Source organism: Schistocerca nitens, chromosome 2 (genome assembly GCF_023898315.1).
Source record: "Schistocerca nitens isolate TAMUIC-IGC-003100 chromosome 2, iqSchNite1.1, whole genome shotgun sequence".
NCBI classification, from domain to species: Eukaryota; Metazoa; Arthropoda; class Insecta; order Orthoptera; family Acrididae; genus Schistocerca; species Schistocerca nitens.
Window position 1 is genome coordinate 942,961,636 of NC_064615.1, and position 27,983 is coordinate 942,989,618.

The 27,983-nt window shown below is 41.7% G+C and overlaps 1 protein-coding gene across 1 annotated transcript in view; it reads right to left on the minus strand.

Moving 5' to 3' along the window:
* Positions 1–27,983, minus strand: part of LOC126237267 (protein O-glucosyltransferase 2-like) — a 103,673-nt gene that overhangs the window by 75,039 nt on the left and 651 nt on the right. The window lies entirely within an intron of this gene.

Consider the following 27,983-nt stretch of genomic DNA (forward strand, 5'->3'; position numbering starts at 1 on the left):
GGTAGTGGAAGTGATCAATGAAACTACCATCCAATATCCCTGACATCAATTTGTTGTAGACTCTTAGAACATATTCTGAGCTCAAACATAATGAGGTATCTTGAACAGAATGATCTCGGTGCTAACCAGCATAGATTCCGAAAACATCAATCATGTGAAACCCAATACGCACTGTTTTCACATGACATACTGAAAATTTTGCATCAAAGCAGTTGGGTAAATGCAGTGTTTCTAGATTTTTGAAAAGCATTTGACTCAGTACTACACCTTTGCTTATTGTCAGAAGTACGATCATATGGGGTATCAAGTAAAATTTTTGACTGGATTGAGGAGTTTTTGGAAGGGAGAATGCAACATTATCTAGGATGGAGAGTCATCGTCAGATGTAGAAGTAGCTTCGGGTGTGACCCAGGGAAGTGTGTTGGGACCCTTACTGTTCATCTTGTACATTAATGACCTCACAGACAATATTAATCAGACTCTTTTCAGTAGTTATCTATAATGAACAGGGTTGTGACAGGTTCTGGAAATCAGGAAATAACAGGGAATTTCAAACATGTCAGGGAAATAGCAGGGAAATTTGAAAAAAAAGAAAAGAGAAGACAAAAAACAACGCTGGAAAAATCTCATTTTTGTCTCAGTAGACGATGTGTCATGCATCGTCACATTGGTTGCAGCTGAGTACATTCACTGCTTCCCTACTCCCTCATTACTGTTGCTTCTCCCCTTCCTACCATTCCGTTCAGCTTGCATTCAATGCTGCCACCACTTCTTGCCACACAGCATTATTGATTCTCAGAGTATTTCAACAAGTTCTCTGTTGCATGGATTGATCACCATGGTCTCATTTCATCAACAAGCTGTCTGTGACTCATGAATAGCTGGCCACACGAGTGAATTTCCGTGACAGGCAAAAACTGCCGGCCATTTCTGCAGGTATCCATAGTGGATCAGGCCTGCCGGTATGAAGCCATTCGGTTCCCACTAATGTGCAGGCCCTGCCTGTCAGATCTAATCTCACTGCTCTACCCACAGGCCAGGTGTGTTTGTATGTGGCATAATGCAGCAGATTTTCATGGTTTATGCATGGATCCAGGGCTGTGGTGCTCCTCAGCAGGCCAGTGGCCATGAGGATAGATTTCAGGAACTGTAACTGTCTCACTTCAAGTACGTTGTACAGTGTGGCATTTTATAGACGTTTTATTTGTTCTAGTACATTTTGGCACTTCAAAAGTAGTTCATATGTATGGACGATAAGAAGGAGAAAATTGTGCCAGTTGCTGGCAGTTTGTACGCTGCGTACTTACATATTTCTTGAAAGAAAAATCACACAGTACCTGTAAAATAATTGATATAACACAGTGGGTAATAACTGACGATAACGAACATAGCAGCACCAAACTTTTATTGGCGGTTGCCTACACAGTTGGTATACACAGTTCTTCCCCACCTTATACACTTCTTTCAAAAGGCCTACTTTTTTCTGAGGTTATTTCTGAAATTAGTGAAGCTACTTCAATTTGTCTTGTGACTCCAAGGAAATGTGTATTTTTGTCACCAAATGTGTTTTGTTTTATTGAAATAAAATAACATCAGGGATCTTAATGAAACACAAATACCATTTGACTTGTTTTCTCCGTCTAAAACAGTTCATTACAAAAGATGTTATGTTAGTATTTAAGACTTTTGATCACATCAGGAAACGCCATCTGCTTGCAAGTCTTTTTCAGATATTTTGTCATTTGCAATATTTTTTCTTTGCAGTAGCTGCAAAGACAGATTGCAACTTACATCTTAGTTTACCTGTGAGATCTCAAAATTTGTCAGGAAAAAATGCTAAAACTTGTCTGGAAATCATGGGAAATACCAGGGAATTTCACTTGGGGAAACTTGTGGCAAACCTGATAAAGTACTTTATGGAAGAAGCTGCATCAATATTCAGTCAGATCTTGATAAGATTTCAAAATGGTGTAAAGACTGGCAACTTGCTTTAAATATTCAGAAATATAAAATTGTGCATTTCACAAAAAAAGAAAAAAGTATCCTATGATTATGATATGAATGAGTCACTGTTCAAATCAGCTATCTGGGTGTAACACTTTGCAGGGATATGAAATGGAATGATCACAAAGGCTCAGCCATGGGTACAGCAGATAGTAGACTTTTTTTTTTTATTGGTAGAATGCTGAGGAAGTGCAATTAGTCTACAAAGGAGACTGCTTACAAATCATTCATGCAATAGGTTCTAGAATATTGCTCAAGTGTGTGGGACCCATACCAAATAGGACTAATGGGGGATACTGAACATATACGGAGAAGGGCAGCATGAATGGTCACTGGGTTGTTTGATCCATGGGAGAATGTCACAGAGATACTGAAGCAGCTTGACTGGAAGACTCTTGAAGATAAATGTAAACATCCCAAGAAAGTCTATTAACAAAGTTTTATGAACCAGGTTTAAATGATGACTCTTGGAATATATTCATATAGCTATTGTGAGGGTGAGATCAGAATAATTACTGCACGCACACAAACATTCACACAATCATTCCTCCTGTGTTCTGTATGTGAATGGGACAAGAAGAAACCCTGATAACTGGTAGGCCTACAGTGGGACGTACTCTCTACCAAGCACTTCACAGTGGTTTGCAGAATATAGATGTAGATGTAGGAACAGTAGGTGGCTTCTATGCGGGACTCAGGGTTGATGAGATTGCCATGGAATGACTATGCAATCTCCTACAATAACACCCTCTGTCATTGCTGGAGTTGTGACGAGACAGCAGTTCACTTATCAGTTTAGCTAGAATGTGGACCTTATCTGAGAGGCAATCAGTCTGCACACATCACTGGTGATGACAAAGCACTGTTGCATGGTGCCACTGCTACACTGTATGATGGTAGTACTACTGCACCTTGAATTCTGTCAACCAGATATGCAGTGGTGTCTAAAGGCATTCCCACCTCAGATGCTACTGTAGATTTAACCCAGGGTGGAAGATGGTTCCTCCAGTGTATGTAGCAAGGTGTCTGATATAGTTCCAACATTGACCTTGCTATGCAGCTGTTTCAGATACTGTGATAGCTTCTTGTCTCTGATATCTTGCTACGTTAGAAACTGATGCACATGTTCTACTTGTGGGGTGGAAACTCTGTGAACTAATTCTGTCTTAAGTTTGTGATAGGAATCTTGTGCAGGAGGAGCAGTAGTTATGTCATTGACTACAGCTGTGTAATGGTGGTAATGCTCCTCCCCTCCCCCTCAAATCTTCCCACTCCACCTACCAGCCTTGCCCTGTCCCCACCATATCCCATCAGGTGCAATTGCTTGCACTGCGGCCTCAGGCTTGCACTGTGGCCTCAGTGGCCAGTGGCAGTGATTTTGTTTGTGTTTGTGTGTGTGTTTGTTTGTTTTCTACATTAGAAGAAGGACTTTTGGCTGAAAGCTCACATGTCTTTCTCTCATGCCTGTCTGCAACTCAACATCTGCACTATAGAGTGAGTAGCAATCTATCTTTATCATAATTTGTAATTTTGCCCAAGTAAATACTAAATGCTGGACTCCCACAGATTGTAATTTCTGTCCCTAACCATTTCAGAGTGATGCAGTCTAGTGCATAATACTAGCATAACACATCAAATTAGGAGAGACGGAATGGCTGCACAGTGCTTACCTTTAAAGTGCAAAATTTCAGTACTTTACAAGGTAAAATTATAATACTGCTAATAGTATAAAAGTATTAAAAACTATCTTAGGTTTCATAAATATTAGTTTCTTGCTCAGGGAAGAAAGAGAGCTTGGTTTGGCAAAGAGAGACAGGTTGCTCAGACCCCAGGGTGAGAGGCAGCCACTTGTTGCAAGGGTGAGAAAAGACACTGATCAAACCTGTAATGTTCCTGCTACTTCCTCAAGCAAACCCAGTGAGTGGGTTTTCATGATGGCATTAATTCAAAAATGTAGGTGACCCAGAACAACATCACAGAGAGCCAACAAAACTGACTGAATGAGTGGTGAAAGGTAGCAGTATCTTGGATGAGAAGCATCATAAATCAGCAAAGGATGGTAAGGGACAGAAGTTGCTTGCTGCGTATTGTGATGGGTTGCGTTGCACATTGTGAAGGCACTATAGACTGTGATTTCTGCACTGCAAAGATAATAATCTGATCTCTATCCCTACTCTGTAAGCCATTGTGAAGTGCATGGCAGAGTGTTCTTCCCACTGTGCCAGTTAGTACATGTACATCCACATAAATTCTTTGCAAGTCACTGTACAGTGAATGGTGGAGGTACCTTATGTGAATATTAATCTTTTCCTTCCTGTTCCACTTACAAATTGAGCAAGGGGGAAGCGTGTCTATAAGCCTCCATATGAGCCCTAGTTTCTCTTATCTTGTCTTGACAGTCCTTATATGAAATGTACATTGGCAGCAGCACAATCATTCTGCAGTCAACTGTAAATAACAATTTTCTAAATTTTCTCAATAGCATGTCAAAAAAAGAATTCTGTCTTCCTTCCAGATTTTCCCATCTAAGTTCACAAAGTTTCTTCATAGTACTCACATGTTGATTGAACATGCTGGTAATAAACCTAGCAGCAAACCTCTGAACTGTTTTCCATGTTGTCCTTTAATCTGACCTAGTGTGGATTCCAAACACTGAGGAGTCCTCAAGAATGGGTCACTTTACTCTTCTATATATGGTCTCTCTTATGGATGAGTTACACTTTCCTAAAATTCTCCCAACATACCAAAGTCAACCATTCATCTTCCCGAGAACCATCCTTACATGCTCATTCCATTTCTTATCACTTTGCATTGTTACACAATGTAACTATGTCAGACACCATGCCACTAATACTGTATTCAAACATTACAGGGTTATTTTTCCTGATCATCTCAGTTAATCTACATTTTTCTACATGTAGGGCACACAGCCATTCATTACACCATGAAGAAATTCTATATAAGTCACCTTGTATCTTTCTATACTCACTTAATGATGATAGTTTCACATATACTACAGCATCAAGCAAACAGTAGCAGGTCACTACTCACCCCATCTGTCAAATCATTTTGTATATAAAGAACAATTGCTCTTGTTTTTTATATACAAAAATGATTTGACAGATGGGGTGAGTCGTGATCTGCAACTGTTTGCTTGATGCTTGCTCACCTGTCACACTTCCCTGGGGCATGATACGATTGTCCATGATGAACATTTACCAGCGAGGACAATGTACTTGGTTCTATACTTAAGAAGTCCTCAAGCCACTCACGTATGTAGGAACCCATTCTATACACTAGGATCTTCATTAACAGTCTGCAGTGGGACACTGTGTCAAACCCTTTCCACAAATCTAAGAATATGAAATATGCCTCTTGCCCTTTACCCATGGTTCATGTGAGGGAAGGACAAACTGAGTTTCACGTGAGACATGCTTTCTAAATCCAGAATGATTTGTGATTGGTTGGTTGATTGGTTTGTTGGTTTAAAAGGCGAGAGGGGGGGGGGGACCAAAATGCGAGGTCATTGGTCCCTTGTTCCCAGTAGAACAATTACCCAAGGGGAAGAAGAAAACAAAGAAGACATACAGCACAGTAACAGGAGAAAGGAAGAACCAGAAGAATGACAGGACAACAAACACTACAATGGACAAAACAGGACAAGAAAACCATAGAGAGATGCAAGAAACAAGGAGAAGAGATTAAAAACAAGAAAGCAGATTACCATGGTTGGCTGACCAGGAGAACAAAAAAGGAGAAGCCAGCCACTCTGCAACACATTAAAACCTCCACCCTAAAAGCCCTAGGTTGGAGGACACAGAGGGACAAAGGACATGCGCTAAAACTCAGATCAAATGATAAAACCTACCCTCATGAATAAAATGTAAAACTAAAGCTGCTGTTGAGGCACTGTCGCCCAACACCGAAGGTAGGGTGCTGGGAAAGTTAAAAGTCCTCTGCAGAGTGGCTAAAAGTGGGCAGTCCAGCAAGGGGCGGACTACTGTTATTTGGGAGCCACAGCAACATGAGGTGGGTCTTCACGACGGAGGCGGTAACCATGGGTGAGCCACGTATGGCCAATGTGGAGCCGACAAAGGACAACTGATACCCTGCGAGAAGCCAGCAGGTAAGACTTCCACACATTCGCAGTCTCTTTAATGACACACAGTTTGATGTGCATACTGTTATGCCACTCCATCTCTCAAAGCCAAAAAAACCTTGAGGTGTAAGACAGAACATAGGTCAGTTTCAGAGATGCCCATCTCCAGGAGCAGTTTCTGCGTAACCTGTTTGACCAGCCTGTCAGCAGGTTCGTTGCCTGGGATTCCAATGTGTCCTGGGGTCCACACAAACACCACTGAACGACTGGACCATTCCAGGGCAGAGATGGACTCCCAGATGTTCGCTACCAAAGGATGGCGAGGATAGCACTAGTCGATAGCTTGTAAGTTGCTTACGGAGTCATAACATAGAAGAAATGACTCACCAGAACAGGAACGGATGTACTGAAGTGCATGAGATATGGCCACAGGCTCTGCAGTGAATACACTGCAGCCAGCAGGCAAGGAATGCTGTTCAATATGGCCTCTGTGGACATAGGCAAAGCCAACATTACCATCAGCCATAGAGCCGTCGTTGTGAACAACTTCAGAGCCCTGGTACACATCAAGAATCGAGAGGAAGTGACAGCGGGGAGTGGCAGGGTTAACGATGTCCTTAGGACCATGTAAAAGATCCAGATGAGGCTTCTACCGAGGTGTATGCCATGGAGGTGTACGTGAATGGATCTCAAATAGAGGTGGTAAAGAGAAGGACTCCAGTTTGGAGAGAAGGGATCGCACGTGAACCGCAATCATGTGCCCTGACCTGCGGGAGATGAACTTCTGCGCGTGGGAAAAGGACACAGTAATTCAGATGCTCAGGAGAACTATGGATATGTGCAGCATAACTGGCAAGCAGTTATTCACGTAAGATCCGCAATAGAGAGACTCCGGCCTCCACCAGGACACTGGTCACCGGACTTGTTCTAAAAGCTCCCGTCACTTGGCGAATGCCACTGTCGTGCACTGGTTCAAGTAAACGCAATATTGATGGTGCCGCCGAACCATAAACCACACTCCCATAGTCAAGGCGGGATTGAACAAGGGCTGTGTAGAGCTGCTGCAGCGTAGAGTGATCTGCACCCCAGTTGGTGTTGCTCAGGCAGTGGAGGGCATTGAGGTACAGCCAGCACTTCCACTGAAGCTGACGAAGGTGAGACAGTCAAGTCAATCGAGGGTCGAAAACCAGTCCTAAGAACCGATATGTCTCCACTACAGTGAGTGGATCATCATTAAGATAAAGTTCTGGTTCTGGATGAACGGTACGACACCGACAGAAGTGCATGACACATGACTTTGCAGCTGAAAACTGGAAGCCGCGGGCTAGAGCCCTCGACTGTGCCTTGTGAATGGCTCCCTGTAGGCGCTGCTCAGCAACACCAGTAGTGGAGGAGCAATACAAAATGCAGAAGTCATCCGTATACAGAGAAGGGGAAATCGACGGCCCTACATCTGCTGTTAGGCTGTTAATGGCCACTAAAAATATAGATACACTAAATACGGAGCCCTGCAGAATGTCATTCTCCTGAATACGGGGGGAACTATGGGAGGCACCAACTTGGACATGGAAAGTACAGAGCAACAGGAAGTTTTGGATAAAAATCAGGAGCGGATCCCGGAGACCCCACTCATACAATGTGGTAAGGATACATGTCGCCAGGTTGTATCGTATGCTTTACGTAAGTCAAACAAGACAGCAACCAGGTGTTGGCATCTGGAAAAGCTATTTGGATGGCAGACTCGAGGGACACAAGATTATCATTGGTAGAGCAACCCTGGTGGAAGCCGCGCTGACATGGAGCCAGTAGGCCAGTGACTCCAGGCCCCAACCCAGCTGCTGACACACCATACGTTCCAGTAGCTTACAGAGAACGTTGGTGAGGCTGATGGGCTGATAGCTATCAATATCAAACAGGTTTTTACCAAGTTTTAGCACTGGAATGATGGTGCTCTCCTGCCATTGTGGTGGAAAGACGAGATCGCACCAGATCCTGTTGAAGATGATGAGGAGATATCAGTTGTAGTCAGACAAGAGATGTTTAGTCATCTGACTGTGGATCCGATCTGGCCCAGGAGCTGTGTCGGGGCAACATACAAGGGCACTGAGGAGCTCCCACTCTGTAAATGGGACGTTATAGGGTTCACTATAGCATGTAGTGAACGAAAGTACTTTATTTTCCATCTGCCATTTGAGGGTGCAAAAGGCTGGGGGGTAGTTCTCCGACACAGAGGCTTGAGCATAGTGCTCAGCAAAGTGCTCGGCAATCACATTTGCATCGGTAGAGCGCACGCCATTGATGTTAACACTGGGGACACTTGTTGGGGTCTGACACCCAAAAAGATGTCTGATCTTCATCCAGGCTGGGGAAGGTGATGTATGGCACCCAGTGGTTGACACGTACCTCTCCCAACACCCCTGTTTCCATCATTTTATAAGCAAGCAAACGCAGGCACGAAGCCGTTTAAAGGCTATTAGGTGCTCTAGGGAAGGGTGCCGCTTATGTCACTGTAGAGCTCGCTGACAGTCTTTAATTGCCTCAGTGACTTCCGGTGACCACCAGGGTAGAGTTTTGCTGGGGGCACCCTAGAGAACGAGGGATCGTGTTTTCTGCTGCAGAAATAATCGTTGTAGTGACCTGCTCAATCACAACATCAATGGCACTGTGTGGGGGAGATTCAACAGTGACAGAGGTGAAGGCTATCCAGTCTGCCTTGTTTAAAGCCCATCTGGGTAGACGTTCGTGGGCATGACGCCGGGGGAGTGACAGGAAGGTGGTGAAGTGGTCACTACCACACAGGTGGTCATGTGCTCTCCAGTGGATAGATGGGAGAAGTCCCAGCTGCAAATTGATAAATCAATGACCGAGTAACTACCATGAGCTACACTGACCGGCCCCAGTATTTAAGAGGCAGAGGTCGAGTTCGGAGAGTAAATTTTCAAAATCTCTGCCACGGTCAGTAAGCATGGTGCTACCCCACAGGGGGTTATGGACGTTAAAATCTCCCAAAAGTAGGAAAGCTTTAGGGAGTTGATCAATCAGTGGACCCAAAACGTTCAGGGGTACCGCACCATCTGGAGGGAGATAGACGTTGCACACAGTTATTTCCTATGTCGTCCTTAACCTGACAGCTACAGCTTGGAGAGGGGTTTTAAGGGGCACAGGTTCACCGCATACTGAGTTCAAGACATAGACACAGACTCCACCTCACACTATTATAGCCACTACTGTTCCTGTAATATCCCTTATAGCCACGGAGGGCATGGATCCGTATTGCTGGGAACCAGGTTTCCTGGAGGGCAATGCAGAGAGCAGGTGTAAAGCTTAACAGTTGCTGTAGCTCAGCCAGGTGGTGGAAAAAACTGCCACAATTCCACTGGAGGATGACATGATCATGAGACTGGGATGGCATGAAACAATGAGGCAGTCTACGCCTCAGGGTCACCTGTTGCCACTGACTTATTTCCTGAACAGGCCATATTCATTGTGTCTGAGGGTCTGGCAAGATCTAGGTCCTCAGCAGGTGCCAGAATCTTCTCCTCATCTTCAGATGCAGAGCTTGTAGGCAGCAGTGGTATGGGTGCCACCGCAATTTCCTTGGTCTTTGGGGTCTTCTTTCTGGATTTCTCTCGCTGATCCTTGGGTTTTCTGGCTGGGAGGGCTTCAGTCTCTGGGACTGAGGATGATCGTGAAGCCCTACGACCAGCTGCTTTTGGGCACTTCAGCCACTGGTGGGTGCCATCTTTCCCACTAGGGAAACCTGGGAAGGGAGTGACCCAAGCGACCCTTTCCTAGCGAGAGGAGCCAAAGAAGACTTACGCTTCTCCGGCTGAGAAGTGGGGACTGATGTCCCCAATGGTTGGGGGGGGGGGGGGGGGGGGGGGGACAGTGCTCCCGAGGTAGGTGGTGCGGGAGCAACAGGGAGGGAAGTGCCCCCAACCTCAAGGGGCATGTGTAGTCTTCCAGCTCTGAGAGCCGACTGGAACTTGCATAACTGATGGGGCAGCGGCATAAGAGGTCATAGCCACAGGATGTAGGTGCTCAAATTTCCTCTTGGCGTCAGTGTAGGTCAGGGTCTTGTATTCCACGATTTTCCTTTCTCGCTGTACAATCCTACAGTCTGGTGAGCAAGGGGAATGATGCTCTCTGCAGTTGACACAGGTGGGAAGTGGGGCACATTGAGTATTGGGATGGGATGGACATCCTCAGTCTCGACATGTGATGTTGGAAGTACACTGGGAAGACATATGGCCGAACTTCCAGCACTTAAAGTACCACATTGGGGGAGGGATATACGGCTTGGCATCACAGCGGTAGACCATCACCTTGACTTCCTCGAGTAGTGTGTCAACCTCAAAGGCCAAGATGAAGCCAGACCTCAATGGACATGCCGGACGAAATGAACTCTTCATCGCTGTAAGTTGGTGCGCAACTTGTTGTCAGACTGCAAAAGAAGGTCTCTGTGGAATATAATACCCTGGACCATATTTAAGCTCTTATGAGGCATGATGGTAACAGAAACATCCCCCAGCTTGTCACTAGCAAGTAATGCCCATGACTGGTCAGAGGATGCCGTTTTTATGAAGACTGACGCTGACCGCATTTTGGACAAGCCCTCCACCTCCCCAAACTTGTCCTCTAATTTCTCTACAAGAAATTGAGGCTTCATTGAGGCAAAGGAGCCCCATCAGCTCTCGTACATATGAGGTACCGGGGCGAATAAGGTTTGCTGCCATCCTTAGCCTGGCATTCCTCCCATGATGTGGCCAGGGAGGGGAACAATTTAGGATCATACTTCCTTGTAATGTACCGAGATTTGGGACACTTAGAGACTGCTGGTGTTTGATCACCAGCAAATGATGACGTGGTATGCTTCATTGTGCGTTATCCACCCTGATGCCACCCACTCCGACCAAGGGCCCTCCCCACTGGCGCCACCTAGCCACAGCAAAGGCCACCTGGCAAGATGGCCATTGCCGGGAGCCCCAATGCCCCAGGGTGAAGGGCATCTACTCCTTGGCATACATGGGGAGTTAACGGCACAGGTATCAGCAGAGTGATCCCTGTGTAGTCAGGAGGCTACAACTAACAGGGTACATGGTGGCCCCACTACAGCAGACTGGCCACTGTGCTGGATATGAGGTGCAAATAATTCCATGGTCATCATCGGCAGAGAAAACGACACTGCATAGTGGGTGGAGGAAAATGCACACAGGAAGGTGTCCTCGCCCAAGAGATGGAGAATGAGTGGGACTGCAATGCCACGACAAGAAAGTAGGCCAAAGATCTCAATGCACAATGGACACAATGCACCATATAAGGCGCCCTTCCCCAATTGGTTCGCTCTTTGGGAAAATTTTGAAAAATGGAGGTCAAACCCTACAGGAGACCATCACATTAAGGCCAAAAGGTGTGAGACTTCTTTTAGTCGCCTCTTATGACAGGCAGGAATACCTAAGGCCTATTCTAACCCCCAGGCCCACAGGAGGCTACTGATTTGTGAACAGAAGCTTTTCAGTCTCCAGTAAATTTATTGTATTCAAAGTCAGAATACGTTCAAGAATTCTGCAGCGAACCTGTGTTGAAGATATTGGTCTATAATTTTGTGAATATGTTCTTTTGCCCTTCTTATATACAGAGTAACCTGTACTTTTCCAGCCACTTGGGACTCTTCACCGGGCAAGGAGATTGTGGAAACTGCAAGCTAAGTAAGGGGCCAATGCCATAAAGTACTGTCTGTAAAACCATAATGGGATTCTATATGGACTGGTAACCTATTTGTTTTCCATTCTTTCAGTTGCTTCTCTACACCAGCGATCCCTATTATTATACCTACCATACAGGAGCCTGTGCAAAGATCAAACGGAAATAGGTCTTTATGATCCTCTTGCGTGAATGACTTCTCAAACATGAAATTTAAAACTTCAGCTTTCATTTTGCTGTCTTCTGTAGCCACATGAGACTGGTTGACATTTACTAGATAGAAGCTTACATTCAGCTTGGTGATTTAATGTAGGGCCAGAATTTACTAATTTTTTTCAGCAGGATCTTTTGCTAAGGTATGACCGGTGGAAGTTGTTGTATGCTTAACTTATTGATCTTTTTTTATAGCCACACAAATTTCTACTTAATTTTCTACTAACTTTTGCCTGTTGATATTCTCACTTTTTTTTCTTATGGTAGGCCTTTTCCCTCCACAATCCACTTTTTTGGCACATAGTTCTCCAGAAAGTGATTTACAGTCAGCTTAAGCTTTGCCCATAATTCTTCTACATTCATCATATTGGAATTAAATGATGTCCATTCATTGTCTACCTAGGATGCTAACAACTGCTTATCTGCTCTTTCCAGCAAACTCTCTTAGCCTTCTTGTTGGAATTACTAACTTTAGTAGCTATCATATAAAGTCTATGCTTAATACTGCAGAATACCCAATCATGCAATATTGGTAATAGGCATCTTTAACTTTTAAAGTATAGACTGTGACATCTTTGTATTCATTGCAAGTGGTGCTGATAGACAGTCTTGTGAAGCGGTTCAAACGTGTTTTCCAAAATCTTTCTTGAGCAGCTAGTTCAACAACCCACTATGGGGACGTCATGATTATGAATCCCTATGCCTTTACTGACACTGCCAATAAAGTGTGGTATATTTGTGGTTACAAGTTCTAAAATATTTCCATTGTGTGTGGGTCATCAAATTAGCTGCTTATGACAGTGTTTGGAAAATGTGCTCAGAACCACTTCACAAGACTATTTGTCCCTGCCACCTACAATGAATCAATTGACGTTCCAGTCTGTACTTGGTAGGTTAAAGAAGCCTCCATCTAATACTGCATGATCCGGGTATTTCTGCACTACTGAGTGTAGAATTCCTTTGAATGACTCCACAACCATTAAGGCAGAACTGGCTGGCTTGTAAAACATCTGATGATTACCTTCAGTTCAATTAGACTGTTTACTTGCATCCAGATAACTTGACCACAGATGAGGTTGAAGATGCCATTAACAGCATCAAGTACTAAAAAAGCTGTAAGCCCTGAGAGACTGTAAAGCAAATACTTAAAAGACACTGCCCAAATACTAATGCAAATCTGGACAGAACTCTACAGTAAGTGCATAGAAACAGACTCCATTCCAGAATGGTGGAGACAATCAAGAAAAAACGTACTATATAAAGGGAAAGGAGATCCCAAGGGCCCTAGGAAATACAGAGACATAGCACTAGAAAACTTACCTTTCAAAGTATTCACAAAAATAATAACAGAAAGAATAAAGCAAAAATCGACAAACACCTCTGCAAAAGCCAAATTGGATTCAGGAAAGGAAGATCAACTCTGACTGCAATAGAACTCCTGCTGAAGAGTGTATGGGAAGCAATTGAAGACAGAGAGAAGCTTTACGTATTATTTATAGACTTCACAACAGGCATTGGCTGTATAAACAGAAAGCCAGTGACAAAAAAGCTAAAGGAAACCTTAAGCGAAAACAACATACGGACATGAATCATAAGTGCAATACTGCGATGGAACGAAATAGGGATCCCAGACAACCTCTTGCTATCAGAATTAATACTCCAATCAAACGGGGTACTTCACAGAGACCCACTGAGTCCTCTGTTATTTATCCTTGGAGCATAAAGTCCACAGCTCGTGGCCTAGGGGCTAGTGTTGGTACCTTTGGATCACAGCTTCCAGGTTTGATTACTGGCCGGGTTGGGGATTTTCTCTGCTCGGGGACTGGGTGTTCGTGTTGTCCTCCTCATTTCATCATCATTCGTGACAGGGCTAGATTGGACTGTGAAAGAAATTGGACTGTGAAAGAAATTGGACTGTGTAAAAATTGTGATTTTATCTGGGTGCTGATGACCACTCAGTTGAGTGCCCCACAAACCAAACATCATCATCATCATCATCATCATAAGATATTGTAAGATTACCCCAAAGGGAGGATGTAATCTCATGTGCATATGCAGATGATATTGTAATAGGCTCAAAGAACATTGCAAAGCTAGAGAAAGCAATAAATGACATGGAAGATTGGTGCATCAAATATGGCTTCGAAATACTTGTGGCACAAACAGAAATGATGGTGCTCAGAAATGGATATATAGCACCTGCACCAGCTGAGATCTACAAACAAGAGAGAAAACTGAAAATCGTACCAGACTTCAAGTACCTAGGGGTCACGATACAAACAAGTGCAAAATGTCAGAAGTGTCAGAAGTAAAGCTGTGAGGATGGGTCTTGAGTCGTGCTTGGGTAGCTCCGCCAGTAGGGCACTTGCCCATGAAAGGCAAAGGTTCTGAGTTTGAGTCTCAGTCCGGCACACAGATTTAATCCGCCAGTGCAAAATGTTTCACAAAAATGTAACTGAGAAAGCAATGCAAGCAGTAATAGCTATCCATGAAATAGAAAACATTAGCTCCCTCACCCTAGAGACAGCAATGGCTCTATTCAGAGCCAAAATCTCCGCAATACTGACATACGGCATAGAAATTATTGGACTACATCTCACAGTGAAAAACCTACCGATACTAGAAAGAATAAAGGCGACCTATACAAAGAAAGCAATTGGAATGTCCAAAACAATACGATCCAGACTTGTATATCTGCTGGTAAGGGAATCCTTCTCATTGAAGACCTACAGACAAACATGATGCTACCCAACACCAGCACTTTGAAAAGTCTACTAAAAACATGGAAGGAAATAATGGAAGACGTACCTCCAGAATTTCACAGCACTGGCACCATGATTGACAGAACATGGACAAAGGAAAACTTTGAGATGAGACACATGATCACCAGAATGGCAGTCCACTGTTTCCGCCACCTCGTTTGCAACAAAATGTCATATCATGAACCAATTGCAATGTGAAAGTGTAAACTGTGTCATTGAATATTCAAATGTTACCATATAGAAATCTGTACCAAAAGGATATGGTCAATAGGCGACTATGCAAACCACAATATGTAAGATTTCTAATTTTGTGTATTATTGTAATCGTACTTTGAACTGCAACAAACTTATTATTAGATAACTTCAAAGTCAGACTCAGTTTAAAGTTCAATGGACTTCAGTGAGAACTCCCCCTACTATGGCATCTAATCTGTCTTCTCAATATAGTATAGGGCTTTTTTCTATACCATTCACATACAGAGTGCAGGAAGAAGAGTTGCTTAATTGCCTCTGGGTGTGCTGTAGTCAGTCTAGTCTTCTCTTCGCAATCACTATCAGAGCAATACGTAGGGGTTCACCACTTAAAGTTGATTCTTGACATTTTCTAAGTAAGTTTTCACAGGATAATTTACATCTATCTTCAAGTGTCTGCCAGTTCAGTTCCTTCAGCACCTCTGTGACACTCCCCTACTGGTCAAACAAACCAGTATCATTCAGGCTGCCCTTCTTTGTATACATTCAATATCTGCTGTTAGTATCATCTGGTATGGTCTCAAACTCTTGAGCAATATTTTAGGGTGGACTGCACAAGTGTCTTGTAATCAAATTTTTTGTAAACTGATTGCAATTGTCTAGTACTTTACCTATGACTGACCCCATGCGATCATTCAAGTTCATATCCCAATGAATTGTTATACCTAGGTATTTGTATGAGTTTACTGATTCCAAATATGGCTCATTCACATTGTAATCGTTGGATGCTAGGCAATTTTTTTCATTTTTTGAAGTACACAGTTTTACACTTCTGAATAATTAAAGTAACTTCCCAATCTTTGTACTACTTTGAAATTCTATCAAGATCTGGCTGAATATTTGTGCAGCTTTTTTCAGACAGTATTCCATTATAAATAATTCCACCACCCGCAAAAAGTCTGAAGTTGTCATTAATGTTGTCTGCAAGGCCATTAATATATAATATGAACAGCAAGTGTCCCCACACATTTCCCTGGGGCACAGTTAAAGTTACTTCTACATCTGTCAATTATTCTCCACCCAACTGAAGCTTTGTGGATCACTTCTGCTACTGTATTTGTAAATGAATGTATCATATGCTTACTTGCAACTACTGGGCACCATTTTTTGTCTGCGTGATATGCAGTATATTATGATTAAAAGAGGGACTGACTCAACTGCAAATTGATATAGAATCTGACAAAGACGGCAACTAGTCCTGGAGCTTTGTTCAGTTTCAACAATTTCAGTTTTTCTCAATGCCACTGATACTAATGTCTTCAATAATCTTTTACAGTGGTGCGAGAATTAAGTTAGAGCAGTAGTCCTGTATTCTTCTTTTTAAAGGAATACTTAAAAACTGAGTACAGCATTTCTGATTTTGGTTTGCTACTCTCAGTTTCAGTTTCTGTGTGATCTTTGAGTGTCTGGATACCAATTTTGGTGCCCCTAGTAACCTTTATGTATGACCAGAATTTTCTGGGTTTTGTGGCACATTTTTAATAATATTCTGCTACAGTAGTCATTAAAGCTTCATGAATTGTTCTGTCAACAGCTAAATGACATTCAGCTATATGGGCATCTAAAAGTTTAACATCAGTCTTGGACCATTTGCATACAAATATTGTCAGAGGAAATTGTACAGTATTTGTAACTTGGCAGCTCTGATCATTACTGTCAAACAATAAAGCTAAAGATGCATATGAAACCCAGGTTAAAGTGCATATGGAAAACAATGTAGATGCTAAGTTCTTGAAATTCTGTGCATTGTTGAAATTAAATTGTGTGGAGACATTTTCAAAATTAGCCACTCCAACTTCAGCAGCTAAGGAAACTAGTTGGTTAAGTGTGGGTATTAGGAAGCTCTCTTAGATACTTGAATATTTCAATTCTTTAGAAGGTTGAGAATGACTCAAAGGAATCCACTAATGCTGGGCCAACTGGCCTGAGGGTTGCCAATAGCGGAAATACATACACACATACATACATACATACATACATTAATCCTTGTTCCATAGATCATGAATATGACATTTCGTAATGACGTGGAATGTGTCACCATAATATAAGTTTTCTTTACATAAAACAATTAATTAATTAATTATATTTTTACAGTTACTACTTCATATCTAAGAATTCATCTATTGAGTAGAAGTAGTTGTCATTCCGAAAGTCTTTTAATTTGCTGCCGAGTGCAGGCAGACAAAATACATGATGAGGAAGTGAACAAGTAGAGACAGCACTACAGAAATAAAGAGGTCAAGCGAGTAATCCTAAGCGGATAGACTGAGACACAGTGAGATGTAAAACCAAAAACAACAGTGCAATTCAAATAGTACTATGAAAATGAGACAAATATACAATTAAAAGTAACAAGCTTTTTAGTGCTGCCATGAGCATTAATTGGCAGGTGAGATGGATGTGGCATTGTGGTCCATCAAGGTCAGTGCGGCAATTCTAGTGCTCGTAGCTTTAACAGTGCCACCTACCAGCCACGATCGAGTTCCAAGCTTCCTGGTGAGCTTTCAAAGTCAGGCCAGGAGACCAGATAACCCACAGTTCCTAAATTAGTGGCTCAAGTACAAAAGATACAAAGGAGGGTACTTCTTGCTGCAAGAATGACAAAATAGTATGTAATGCAGGAAATAAAAGAAAAGTGGTGTGTGACGTCATAAAACACAGAACTGGAAAAATGGACACACAAAATCAAAGACAGGAGTAGACTAATAAGAAAAACCTCAGAGATCAGCAAATTTTGTAAATGACTATTTTTCTGGCATTGCAGAAAAGTTGCAACAAAATCTTCCTAGCACACATGCAGCACTCACAATGAATTACATGGCTGAACAATTATGTTTCTCACAACAAAGCTTCGAATCTGAAAGACAACTTGGAAATTAAAAGTAAGAAGTCAGCTGGCACAGAAAGGTCTCTTTTCTTAAGTGTTCATAGACAGCATACAAACTCTACTAGCAATCATAATAAATAAGTCCTTTAGTTCAGGTATTTCTCCAGAGCATCTGAAGCACAACAGCTCTAACCTTACAAAGAAAAGGTAATTCAGGGAACGTAGAAAACTACTGGACAGTTTCACTCCACTGATAGCCTTCTGAAAAGTAACTGAATCCATCATGAAAGATGTTGTTGTTGTTGTTGTTGTTGTTGTTGTGGTCTTCAGTCCTGAAACTGGTTTGATGCAGCTCTCCATGCTACTCTATCCTGTGCAAGCTTCTTCATCTCCCAGTACCTACTGCAGCCTACATCCTTCTTAATCTGCTTAGTGCATTCATCTCTTGGTCTCCCTATATGATTTTTACCCTCCACGCTGCCCTCCAATACTAAATTGGTGATCCCTCGATGTCTCAGAACATGTCCTACCAACCGATCCCTTCTTCTAGTCAAGTTGTGCCACAAGCTCCTCTTCTCCCCAATTCTATTCAATACCTCCTCATTAATTATGTGATCAACCCATCTAATCTTCAGCATTCTTCTGTAGCACCACATTTCGAAAGCTTCTATTCTCTTCTTGTCTAAGCTATTTATCGTCCACGTTTCACTTCCATACGTGGCTACACTCCATACAAATACTTTCAGAAACGACTTCCTGACATTTAAATCTATACTCGATGTTAACAAATTTCTCTTCTTCAGAAACGTTTTCCTTGCCATTGCCAGTCTACATTTTATATCCTCTCTACTTCGACCATCATCAGTTATTTTGCTCCCCAAATAGCAAAACTCCTTTCCTATTTTAAGTGTCTCATTTCCTAATCTAATTCCCTCAGACTTAATTCGACTACATTCCATTATCCTCGTTTTGCTTTTGATGATGTTCATCTTATACCCTCCTTTCAAGACACTGTCCAATCCGTTCAACTGCTCTTCCAAGTCCTTTGCTGTCTCTGACAGAATTACAATGTCATCGGCAAACCTCAAAGTTTTTATTTCTTCTCCATGGATTTTAATACCTACTCCGAACTTTTCTTTTGTTTCCTTTATTGCTTGCTCAATATACAGATTGAATAACATCGGGGATAGGCTACAACCCTGTCTCACTCCCTTCCCAACCACTGCTTCCCTTTCATATCCCTCGACTCTTATAACTGCCATCTGCTTTCTGTACAAACTGAAAATAGCCTTTCGCTCTCTGTATTTTACCCCTGTCACCTTTAGAATTTGAAAGAGAGTATTTCAATCAACATTGTCAAAAGCTTTCTCTAAGTCTACAAATGCTAGAAACGTAGGTTTGCCTTTCCTTAATCTTTCTTCTAAGATAAGTTGTAGGGTCAGTATTGCCTCACGTGTTCCAACATTTCTACGGAATCCAAACTGATCTTCCCCGAGGTCAGTTTCTATCAGGTTTTCCATTCGTCTGTAAAGAATTGGTGCTAGTATTTTGCAGCTGTGACTTATTAAACTGATAGTTCGGTAATTTTCACATCTGTCAACACCTGCTTTCTTTGGGATTGGAATTATTATATTCTTCTTGAAGTCTGAGGGTATTTCGCCTGTCTCATACATCTTGCTCACCAGATGGTAGAGTTTTGTCAGGACTGGCTCTCCCAAGGCCGTCAGTAGTTCCAATGGAATGTTGTCTACTCCGGGGGCCTTGTTTCGACTCAGGTCTTTCAGTGCTCTGTCAAACTCTTCACGCAATATCGTATCTCCCATTTCATCTTCATCTACATTCTCTTCCATTTCCACAATATTGTCCTCAAGTACATCGCCCTTGTATAGGCCCTCTATATACTCCTTCCACCTTTCTGCTTTCCCTTCTTTGCTTAGCACTGGGTTTCCATCTAAGCTCTTGATATTCATGCAAGTGGTTCTCCTTTCTCCAAAGGTCTCTCTAATTTTCCTGTAGGCAGTATCTTATCTTACCCCTAGTGAGATAAGCCTCTACATCCTTACATTTGTCCTCTAGCCATCCCTGCTTAGCCATTTTGCACTTCCTGTTGACCTCATTTTTGAGACGTTTGTATTCCTTTTTGCCTGCTTCATTTACTGCATTTTTATATTTTCTCCTTTCATCAATTAAATTCAATATTTCTTCTGTTACCCAAGGATTTCTACCAGCCCTCGTCTTTTTACCTACTTGATCCTCTGCTGCCTTCACTACTTCATCCCTCAAAGCTACCCATTCTTCTTCTACTGTATTTCTTTCCCCCATTCCTGTCAATTGTTCCTTTATGCTCTCCCTGAAACTCTTTACAACCTCTGGTTTAGTCAGTCTATCAAGGTCCCATCTCCTTAAATTACCACCTTTTTGCAGTTTCTTCAGTTTTAATCTACAGTTCATAACCAATAGACTGTGGTCAGAGTCCACATCTGTCCCTGGAAATGTCTTACAATTTAAAACCTGGTTCCTGAATCTCTGTCTTACCATTATATAATCTATCTGATACCTTTTACTATCTCCAGGGTTCTTCCATGTATACAACCTTCTTTCATGATTCTTAAACCAAGTATTAGCTATGATTAAGTTATGCTCTGTGCAAAATTCTACCAGGCGGCTTCCTCTTTCATTTCTTACCCACAATCCATATTCACCTACTACATTTCCTTCTCTTCCTTTTCCTACTATCGAATTCCAGTCACCCATGACTATTAAATTTTCGTCTCCCTTCACTACGTGAATAATTTCTTTTACCTCATCATACATTTCATCAATTTCTTCATCATCTGCAGAGCTAGTTGGTATATAAACTTGTACTACTGTAGTAGGCATGGGCTTCATGTCTATCTTGGCCACAATAATGTGTTCACTATGCTGTTTGTAGTAGCTTACCCGCATTCCTATTTTTTATTCATTATTAAACCTACTCCTGCATTACCCCTATTTGACTTTGTATTTATAACCCCGTATTCACCTGACCAGAAGTCTTGTTCCTCCTGCCCCGAACTTCACTGATCCCCACTATATCTAGCTTTAACCTATCCATTTCCCTTTTTAAATTTTCTAACCTACCTACCCGATTAAGGGATCTGACATTCCACGCTCCGATATGTAGAACGCCAGTTCTCTTTCTCCTGATAACAACGTCCTCTTGAGTAGTCCCCGCCCGGAGATCCAAATGGGGGACTATTTTACCTCCGGAATATTTTACCCAAGAGGATGCCATCATCATTTAATCATACAGTAAAGCTGCATGCCCTCGGGAAAAATTATGGCTGTAGTTTCCCCTTGCTTTCAGCCGTTCGCAGTACCAGAACAACAAGGCCATTTTGGTTAGTGTTACGAGGCCAGATCAGTCAATCATCCAGACTGTTGCCCCTGCAACTACTAAAAAGGCTGCTGCCCCTCTTCAGGAACCACACGTTTGTCTGGCCTCTCAACAGATACCCCTCCATTGTGGTTGCACCTACGGTACGGCTATCTGTATCGTTGAGGCACGCAAGCCTCCCCACCAATGGCACGGTCCATGGTTCATGGAAGATACGAGGAACAAATTACCTGAATAAATAAAATCTTATTAATGAAGCACAGTTTTGGTTTCTGAAGTGGGTTTAGTGTTATATCAACCAGTACAGAGTTAACAAAAGTGGTACATGAAGCTCTCGCCAAGGGTGGCTGCGTTACAGGCGTGTTATCATATTAGTCCACTACTTTTTATTCAGTTAATCATGAAATACAACTACACAAACAAGGAACAGAAAATGAGTAGTTCCAGGCTTACCTGGAAAATTGGGTTCAAACAACAGAGATAGTTCACATTTCTGTTAATGACAGATTTTTAGTAAAACAATTGTCACACAAGAAATGTATAGGCATAAGTCAAATAATGTAAAATCCAGCATGGAATGTAACAATGTTATGAAAAGGATAGCTGCTGCTCACCGTATAATGGAGATGCTGAATAGCAGGTAAGTACAACAAAAAGACTGTCAAAAAGTGAGCTCTCGGCCAACAAGGCCTTCATCAGAAATAGGCAACACAACACGCACCACTCATGAAAATGCAGCTCACTCATACATGAGCATAGTCTATGGATGCTGAGGCCAGACTGCGAGCAGCAGCGCATCATGGGAGACGCAATCAAGTGGTGGGGGCAATGGGAAGGCTGAGGCTGGGTGGGGAAGGGATAGAAGGGTAGGGGTGAGGGATGGTGAAGTGTTGCTTATGGGAGTGTACAGGTACAAGGTGGAGTCAGGACTTGGGGGCAATGGGAAGGCTGGGGCTGAGAGGGGAAGGGATAGCAGGGTGGGGGTGAGAGATGGTAAAGTGTTGCTTATGGATGGAAGGTAGCGGGTGGGGGGGGGGGGGGAGGTAGCAGAAAAGGAGAGAAGTGGATGAGCTGGTGGAATAGAGGGCTGTGTAGTGCTGGAATGGGAAGAGGAAAGAGGCTAGATGGTTAAGGACAATGACTAATGAAGTTTTAGGCCAGGAGGGTTACAGAAACATAAGACATAGTGCAGGGCAGGGAGAGTTCCCACTTGCACAATTCAGGAAGGTTCTGGACGAATGTGGCTAGGATGTCATCACCCTTGATCCAGATCACAAAGCTGACATCTTACATAAACATGGCATTATTACAAATTTAACATAGAACTGACATTGATTCTCCTGTACTACAATTGCTAGTATGTTAGTTACATGTTTCATAGATCATTTGAATGATTCTTTTACCGAAATGAAGTGGAATGATGATGGTCAAGTTTAGGCTTGTTCTGTGCACCTACAGCATGCATTCTCTGACAGCCAGTCAATGTTCAGTAGCATTCTGAGTACTCTGATGTGAACATCATAGCCAATGTGAGCATCAAATGTGAGCATCAAATGTGATCTTCACAACTTATTTAGTGAATTTTCATTCCATTTGTTGCATGCTATCAATGCTGATGGTGGTGGTAAGCAACAAATTCTACATAAGCAAGCAAAAGACATAATTTGCAGGAGAAACACTTTCTTCAAGTGCAAAGCATGTGGACACATGTACCAAAATTGTTACTTGGAACTGGCAACAATGCAATCCCTAGATTTATCCTTCTGCAAATCAGGAAGAAACATGTTGCAAATTAAGAGGGGGTGCAATGCAAGATATGCACATTGTGCAGCCGAAACGTGAGGGCAAACTTTCTGAGGTCAGCAGTACGACAGAATAGTATCCACAAAATGTTCTGTTGATTTCCTAAGATATGTTAAAGAGAAGTGACTATTGATGCATGGGAGCAAAGCTGAAAGTTATCTACTACTGAATAACATCCAGTGCACATAAAAATACAGGCAAGCTTTTGACTTTGTGCCAAGTGAACAATGTTGTTGTTGTGGTCTTCAGTCCTGAGACTGGTTGGATGCAGCTCTCCATGCTACTCTATCCTGTGCAAGCTTCTTCATCTCCCAGTACCTACTGCAACCTACATCCTTCTGAATCTGCTTAGTGTATTGATCTCTTGGTCTCCCTCTACGATTTTTACCCTCCACGCTGCCCTCCACTGCTAAATTTGTGATCCCTTGATGCCTCAAAACATGTCCTACCAACCGATCCCTTCTTCTAGTCAAGTTGTGCCACAAACTTCTCTTCTCCCCAATCCTATTCCAGTGAACAATACATCATACATTATGTGGAAAATATTAAAGGGATCACTACAATGCACATAGCATGTTGTTCTGGGCATTTTGACACACTGGAAATTTAAATCCAGGCAAACAGAAATTAAGACACAACAGGCACTGAAGCCAGTAAGATAGTACATTTCATGAAGATGATGACATGTGGAAGTGAACTGAGACTGGATGACATAACAGAGGAAAGAGAGGCTTTGGGAAGTGTGTGTGGGTGGAAAGATTGTGGAGATTGAGACCAGGATTATTACAGAAATAAAGGATGTGTTGCAAGAACAATTCCCATCTAAGTAGTTTTGAAAAGGTGGTGCTGGAAGGATGGATCCAGATGGTACATGTTGTGAAACAGCCATTACAATCAAGCATGTTGTTCCAGAATGAGATTTTCACTCTGTAGAGGAGACGAGATACTGGCAGAAGCAGAGCTATGAGGACGGGGCGTGAGTCATGCTTGGGTATCTCAGTTGGTAGAGCACTTGCCTGCGAAAGGCAAAGGTCCTGAGTTCGAGTCTCGGTCCGGCACACAGTTTTAATCTGCCAGGAAGTTTCAAGCATGTTGTTGTCAGCAGCGTGTTTCACCACTGAATTGTCCACTCTACTCTTGGCCATATTTTGGTGGTGGGCATTCATTCCATTACACAGTTTGTTGGTGGTCATGCACACACAAAATGCTAAGCAAAATTTGAAGCAGACTTGGTATTTGGCAAGTGGCCCTGTCTCTGATGAGACAGGATTAGTCTGTGATGGGACTGGATGAACTGGAGATGTCTCGCACCTGAGTCTTTCGCAGGGATATCACCCTTGTGACAAGGGGTTGGGAGTGGGTGTGGCATATGGATGCATCTGGATGGGTGCCAAAATATTGCTTTAGAAGGGGTAAGAAGGATTTATTATTATTATTATTATTATTATTATTATTAATGATGATGATGATCATAACATTCTGAAGATATGAGCAAAATGCCTCCAAATCCACATGTAAATGGTGAACAAAGGTGCACTGCAGAAGAATTAATAAAAATTGTATTATTTTTTGCACTAAGAATACTATGATGTAAGCTATGAATGGACTTCATTATAATGGAAGAATTTCGAGTAACTATGTAGAATGTAGCGACACAGTACTGTGTCTTTATATTGTTTTTTAATAATAGATATTTGTGAAAATACCATAAGCACCATTTGGTAATTTATTTGGATGGCGATCTCTCAGGATTTCTCTGTGTGAGTGATTAATAATGAGCTCACAATGTTCAGCAGAGCTGTTGTTTCCATTTTCTGCACAATATTTTAACAACCAACACATCTGTCTTCTTCAGATGCTGTAAGTCTTGCTATTATATGTACTTGCAGCCTGAACTCCAACCAGGCTGTGGGCTATTGTTGGTCTCATGCCACTACTTATAGCCAAATTCGATTCCTGATGTCCACTGCATCTTTCGGAGCTCTTTTGTTTTACAGACCAGGCATTGAAACTGTGGGAAACAGAAATTCCTCAGTGTTAACCATCTCTTATGGATGTGATGGTCAGGGACATATTAATAAATTGAGTGACAGACCCCAAGCATTACTTAAACTAAGACTTCCATTCCTGTTTATTAGGTTTCCTGACATCTTTATTTCAATAGGCTCCCTAATTATGTTTTCCCAGAAACTTGATGTTTGCACCACGATAATGGTCTCATTATATTTAATTTCATGGTTATATTTGATGCAGTGTCTGGCAACAGATGATTTGATTACTTGTTTTAGTCAAGTATGCTGCTGGTTCCTTGCATCTCTCCTCAACTGTTCTGATAGTCTGTCCAATGTAAGACAGTCTACGTTCGCATGGAATGTGGTACAAACCTGGCTTTGGATTGTCTTTAACAGTACAATAAGATATGACTAACTTAATTAAAGGGAGCAAAATACACTAGATGACATGTTTCATAGGAGTCTACCGATCTTTATGAATATTGGGCCAGCATAATGCAAATAGGCCTACGCAATTTTTGGTTTATCTTCCTCATCTCAGTCTCAACCTCTTTCTCAGGTGTTCTTGACTTTGATTGCATCACCCATTCAGTTTGATGCTCTGCATACCCATTCCTTCAGGACACTAAGTGTTTAAGCTATATAGACCAGAGTCTTTAGCACCAAATTTCTTTGTGATGGATGATGATGGCATAGAGATAGAGATCACTGTGTGTAGGTTTTCTATATACACTGAGCTTGAACAAATTCAACACTTTGATCAGGAAGCAGAAAAAAAGGTGGAATATAAATAAACTGAAGGAATATAAATTCACATTGCTCAGTAGAACTTTGAGGTGGAGTATAAACAAACTGTAGGAAAATAAATTCATACTGCTCGGTAGAACTTGTAACAAAAGAAATGACATGTAATGCAGATACTGCAATGGGAAACATAATGGCCATAAAAGATGTTTTAAAGGTGAGACGATGGAAACAATTCCAGGGAAAACTGTTTAGTTACAGAGGGGGAATTCACCTACTGAAATTGAGGGCAGGTTACAAACCTTTTCATCAAGTTCCAAAAAAGCTTGCATGAACTCAGAAGAAACAAATGATCACATATTGATGAAATATCCACAGCGAGAACTGTATAATCCCATAAATGAAATTTATGTGACTGGGGAAGTTCCCATTGAAAACAAAAATAGATAAATGTGAAAACAGTCACATAATCAGTCAATTATAAAATGCGTCAAAAATATTCACAAAAGCACTTCACCAAAGAATGAAGAGCAAAACTAAAAGCAGATTACAAGAGGATCAGTAGTTTGTTTTTGAAAGAAGCAGGGGCACTTCAGTAGTAATTTTAACATTACATTAATGCTATAGTATACAGGTAGGAAAAACAAGGAAACATATGTTACCATCATAGATTTGTCAAAGGTTTTTCATAATGTGAAATAATTAAAATGTCATCCATTCACTTTAGCAAAGCGGACCATTGCGATCAGCACTGAGGGGTTGATACAAGGAGCCAAAATCAGGAAGGTGTACGCCAGGGTTGGCTGTTGTCATCATTGATACATAATTTATATGTAGAAGAGGCAATGTGAAAACTAAAGGAATATTTTGATGTGGGAGTTGGTTGCCATGGACAGGAAAATCAGTATGATATGGTTTGCTACTGTTATAACAGTAGACTAGTCACAAAAACGAACGGGTGTTGAATCAGGTGCTTCATGAAATGAAATATGAGCTAGTTGATGGCTATAATGCAGACTTCTTTTAAAAAAGAAAGTAAAAGCATAGGATGATTAAGTGTTCAAAATGAACACAAGACTCTATAAGAGGTGGACATATGCTGTTTTGGAAGTACGGTAGATAAAGAAGGGAGATGTAAGAAAGGTATGGTGGTAAGGATTGCTCTCTAGTAAAAGATACACACCTAACATTGAAACACACAAACTTTTGAGACTAGAAACAGATTAATGAATAGGTATGTTTGAAGCAAAGCTCTGTAAGGGAGTGAGATATGGACAATGGGGAAGACAATAAATGACATAAGAAACACTGAAATGTGGTATTAGAGGAGACTGTTGAAGATCAGGACTGATCAGTAGGCCCCAAGAAGTGGAGATACATCAACAACAAAAAAATGCCTAGAGAAGAATGTTACAAATGAAAGAGGTTGAATGTTTGGAGGTATTTTACAACACAAGTAGCTGCAGAAAACTTTTGCTGAAGGAAAGCATTACAAGGGCTACCCTAGATACAATTATATAACGTGGATCACTGGCGATCTGAGATGTAGCAGTTCTATTGAAATGAAGAGGACAGCTGGCAAATGCAAATAATGAAGAACTGCATCAACCTTACGGTTGTTGAACAAAACCATGTTTCCATTCTGACACACTTGCATCATTTTTTGTAGGTTGCCAGGGACAGGTTAATTTGAGTAACAACTATTTGACAAGAAAACTGGACTATTACTTTATTGAATAACAGATTCCTGCAGCTTTTTAAGCAATTTGCGGAAATGCCATGAAACCTCTAAGAGGGTATCCACAAAGGGAATGGAATTCAGGTTCTTCTAAGACTATTTTGCTTTTATAATCTCATTGGTTCTTAGTACACATGGTTGGTGTAAATAGAATTAACATGTGAAACTTAAAAGTTGTCTTCTGCACATCTTCATTGCAGCAACAGGATCTGTGTAATTAAGCATTGTGAACTGTTTTCTTTTTTGTGATACGTGGCTACTGTAGTCCATGAATTATGAAATTCAGTTCATTGTATATGCATTTTCATGTTTGTGAAAACTTTGGTGTTAATTTCAATTGCAAATATGGTTAATATTCCTCATCATTGGAGATCATTTTACTTAGTATTTGTGGAAGGATTATCAGTATTTCTGTTCTTTTGTAAATATGTATTACCATATACATTTTTA